This window comes from Schistocerca piceifrons, chromosome 5 (assembly GCF_021461385.2).
Source record: "Schistocerca piceifrons isolate TAMUIC-IGC-003096 chromosome 5, iqSchPice1.1, whole genome shotgun sequence".
In the NCBI taxonomy this organism is placed as follows: domain Eukaryota; kingdom Metazoa; phylum Arthropoda; class Insecta; order Orthoptera; family Acrididae; genus Schistocerca; species Schistocerca piceifrons.
This window is the reverse complement of record NC_060142.1, coordinates 421,785,724-421,790,620: the sequence shown is the minus strand read 5'-3', so window position 1 is coordinate 421,790,620 and position 4,897 is coordinate 421,785,724. Positions and strand designations below refer to the sequence as shown.

Genomic DNA, 4,897 nt, shown 5'->3' with positions numbered 1-4,897 from the left:
AGAGATTGCAATTGTGTGCAGCAAATGATGGCCACCACATTGAACATCTATTGGCCTGACATGTCGGGACACACTCTATTCCACTCCGTAATTGAAAACGGAAACCACGTGTGTACGTGTACCTCACCCCTCATGGTAATGTACATGTGCGTCAGTGAAAAAGACCAATAAAAGGGTGTTAGTATGTGGACGTAATGTGCTGTTCATGTCTCTTCTGTACCTAAGGTCCATCACCGTTCCCTTTGGATCCCTAAGTAATTCGGTGCTCTCCGATACACACGATCGAACAGCGGAGGAGTGGTACTCAAGCGTCAATTTTAGATTACAATATCTCCGGATAAAATTAACATATTACAATGCAACAAACGGCACTGATTACGTATTTGTTTATATGTTCAGATGTGCTAACAAAACTAACGGGGTTCCATTTAAGAAAACGTAGGTTTGTGTTAAAAGACATACTTCCGTGCATTTTTTTATGGTTTGTATTAACAAGTTACACTAGCCCCTCTCCTCACGTTCGGTCTGTGGAATCGATTCGTCAGTATTTGATGTGGTTTACGAAATATATCCAGCGGTAGTGTTAGGTGACTCACCCTGTATATATATATATATATATATATATATATATATATATATATATATATATATATATATATATATATATTAAAAAAGAGCATAATGTTGACACTCCGAGTAAAAATGAGAATCTCAATTCTAAAAGTAAGATTGTACCCATGATATCAGATCACGAGCATCTGGACACCTCTGCGTTATGCGGACTTAACCACCACATTTCACGAGAGGCAGACCAGCCAGTGTAAAAGCAGGTGGACGCTATCGTATTGTCAGTAAAGAAGCAGTAATAGCACCATGGGTCTGCGACTTGGAACGTAGATTAGTCAGGGGAGCCATCTGAGTAACAAATCCATAAGGACATTTCAACTATTCTACAGATGCTCAAGTCGAGTGTCAGTGATGTGACTGTGTAGTGGAAATGCGTGGCAAGAACCACAGCTAAAACAATACCTCATACACTGACGAACGGGGATCGTCGAGCACTGAAGCGGGAGGAATCACTGGTGATTTTCTAAGTGTTACCAGCAGTCCAGATAGCACAATGACTGTGTGTTGCGCATTAAAAAGAATTGGGCGCGAAGGTTAAGCAGCTCCTGATAAGCCACGGACATCTGTAGTTAATGCTAAGCGACAGGTGCGTGTAAAGAGAAACGCCACTTGACAGTGGGTGATTGGAAAGTGGTGATCTGATGTGATGAATCACACTCCGCTTGTGGCGATCCGATAGGGAGACCTGAGTTTGTCAAATGCCTGGAGAACTTTACCTGCCATCATCTACAGTGCCAACACATCCTCCTTACAAAAGGAGGATGTGTCATTACGGCATGGAGGTATTTTTCGTGTTTGGTTGCGGTCCCTTTATTGTGCTTGAGAAAAAGCTAAATGAGGGAGGCTATCAACACAATTTACAGAATTGTTTTCTGCGTACAGTGGAGGAACTGTTCCAAGAAATTCACGCTATAGTAGAGCAGCATGTATAGGGAATTTGTTTGTGGACAGTAAAATTCCTGAAACGGAGTGGCCTGCCGACAGTTCTGCACTGAATCCAATGGAAAGTCTTTCTGATGAGTTAAAACATCGACTTCGCGCCAGATACCGGCATCCAACGACTCTATAAACTCTGGTTTCTGCTTTTGATGAAAAATGGGCTGCAAACATATTCAGACACCTCACTGAAAGTGTCCTTAGCAGAACTGAAGCCGTCACATAGATTACAAGTGGTCACACTTAACATTAATGAATACTAATAGGTGTAGGGATGCTTTTGCTCAGAACGTGGATAAGCAAACACATTTGGTAAATAAGTGTAAGGTAATAAAAGGGGATGTAAAAAAAAGAACTTTTTAAATATTTTCGAATCAAATACAATACCTTTCCGCAATACCTCTTTGCGAATGCTGGTACCTGAAACTGTTTCTCTCCAGATATCCGTAATTGGAGACGAAAAGTTAAATACAAGGGCGTGCTGAACACTAAGGCGTCTTCGTGTTAAATTTTTTTAAACAGAGAAACGTTATTAACATTTTACATCTTTGTTCTTCATGTCTATATATTCGTTTCTCAACGAAGTCACCATGACGAAGAACACATTTCTCGCAACGAGAGACCTTTTTGTTGATATCGTCACTGCACAATGTTTAACATTTTTGGGAGAGCCACAACCTCACTTCTGATTGCACCACTTCATCACTATCAAAGTGAAACCAAGGTGTTCTTTAAGTTTTGGAAACAGATGAACTTCGGATACGGCGAGGACGGCACGGTATGGAGGATGTACGACGACTGTGAACCCAAGGGATCGCATTGTTGCAGATGTCACAGCGCTAGTATGTGGTCTGGCATTGTCGTGCTGAAGACGAGGATGCTCCATGTGTAGACCAACTCTTCGAATTCGAAACTCGATTACAGCACGCTGTTTCACACGCACTGACATAGTTATGTGACACACCACCACGTTAAAAACTATTATTGAGAACGCTCTAGCGACAGATAGCTGCAGATATGGTGACTTGATGAATGTTAATAACATTTGTTCTGAAACTTCCTGGCAGATTAAAACTGTGTGCCGTACCGAGACTCGAACTCGGGACCTTTGCCTTTCGCGGGCAAGTGCTCTACCAACTGAGCTACACAAGCACGAGTCACGCCCCATCCTCAAAGCTTTACTTCTGCCATTATCTCGTCTCCTACCTTCCAAACTTTACAGAAGCTCCCCTAGGCTGTGGCTAAGCCATGTCTCCACAATATCCTTTTTTCAGGAGTGCTAGTTCTGCAAGGTTCGCAGGAGAGCTTCTGTTAAGTTTGGAAGGTAGGAGACGAGATAATGGCAGCAGTAAAGCTGTGAGGACGGGGCGTGACTCGTGCTTGGGTAGCTCAGTTGGTAGAGCACTTGCCCTCGAAAGGCAAAGGTCCCGAGTTCGAGTCTCGGTACGGCACACAGTTTTAATCTGCCAGGAAGATTCAGAACAAATGTTATTAACATTCATCAAGTCACCATATCTGCAGCTATCTGCCGCTAGAGTGTTCTCAATAATAGTTTTTAACGTGGTGGTGTGTAACATAACTATGTCAGTGCGTGTGAAATAGCGTGCTGTAATCGAGTTTCGAATTCGAAGAGTTGGTCTATACATGGAGCATCCTCGTCTTCAGCACGACAATGCCAGACCACATACTAGCGCTGTGACATCTGCAACAATGCGATCCCCTGGGTTCACAGTCGTCGTACATCCTCCATACCGTGCCGTCCTCGCCGTATCCGAGGTTCATCTGTTTCCAAAACTTAAAGAACACCTTGGATGGTTTCACTTTGATAGTGATGAAGTGGTGCAATCAGAAGTGCGGTTGTGGCTCTCCCAAAAATGTCAAACATTGTGCAGTGACGATATCAACAAAAAGGTCTCTCGTTGCGAGAAATGTGTTCTTCGTCAGGGTGACTACGCTGAGAAACGAATACGTAGACATGAAGAACAAAGATGTAAAATGTTAATAACGTTTCTCTGTTTAAAAAAGTTTAGAAGTTTTGACATAAGAAATACAGACTCCTTCGTGTTCAGCACGCCCTCGTATTTAACTTCTCGTGTCCAATTACGGATATCTGGAGAGAAACAGTTTCAGGTACCTGCTTTCGTAAATGAGGTATTGCGGGAAAGTATTGTATCTGATTTGAAAATATTTAAAAAGTTCTTTTTTACATCCTCTTTTACAACCTGACATTTAATTAACAAATCTGTTTGCTTATACACTGTCTGAGCAAAAGTATCCGGACACCTATTAGTATTAATTAATGTTAAGTGTGTCCACTTGTAGTCTATGTGACGGCTTCAGTTCTGCTGAGGACACTTTCAATGTGTCTGAATATGTTTGCAGCCCCTTTTTCATCAGAAGCAGAAACCAGAGTTGTTAGTGACGTTGGACGCCTGTATCTGGCGCGAAGTCGATGTTTAAACTTATCAGAAAGACGTTCCATTGGATTCAGTTCAGGACTGTCGGCAGGCCACTACGTTTCAGGAATTTTATTGTCCACAAACAATTGCCCTTTTCATGCTGCTCTACAATAGCGTGAAATGTCACGCTGATACAATCATCGTCTTGGAACATTTCCTCCACTGTACGCACAAAACAATTCTGTAAAATGTGTTGATAACCTCCCCCGTTTAGCTTTTTCTTAAGTGCAATAAAGGGACCGCAACCTAACACGAAAAATACCCCCATGCCGTAACGACACACCCTCCTTTCGGAAGGAGGATGTGTTGGCACTGTAGAAGATGGCAGGTAAGGTTCTCCAGGCATTTAAGAAACTCAGATCTTCCTATTGGATCGCCACAGGGCAGAGTGTGATTCATCACATCAGACCACACGCTTCCAATCACCCACTGTCAAGTGGCGTTTGTCTTTGCACGCAAGTGTCGCTTAGCGTTAACTACGGATGTCTGTGGCTTATCAGGAGCTGCTGAACCTTCGTACCCCATTCGCAACACACAGTCATTGTTATCTGGACTGCTTGTAGCACTTTGCAAGTCACGAGTGATTCCTCCAGCTGTAGTTCTCGACTCTCCTCTTTCGTCAGTGTATGACGTATTGTATTAGCTGTGCTTCTTCCCACGCATTTCCCACTACACAGTCACATCACGAACACTCGACTTGAGCAGCTTTTGAATAATATGGATTTGTTGCTCAGGTGATTCCGCTGCCTGATCCAGGTTCCAAGTCGCAGACCCATTGTGCTATTACCGCTTCTCTACTGATAACACGATAGTGTCCACCTGCTTTACACTGGCTGGTCTGCCTCTCATGAAATGTGTTGGTTAAGTCCGCATTA

The 4,897-nt window shown here is 43.0% G+C and overlaps 1 non-coding gene across 1 annotated transcript; it reads left to right on the top strand.

Annotated features, from left to right (window-relative positions):
- Positions 1 to 2,939: 2,939 nt before the first annotated feature.
- On the top strand, positions 2,940 to 3,016 carry Trnas-cga. Its single transcript has one exon. It is a non-coding gene; the product is annotated as a tRNA-Ser (tRNA).
- The last annotated feature ends 1,881 nt before the right edge of the window (positions 3,017 to 4,897 follow it).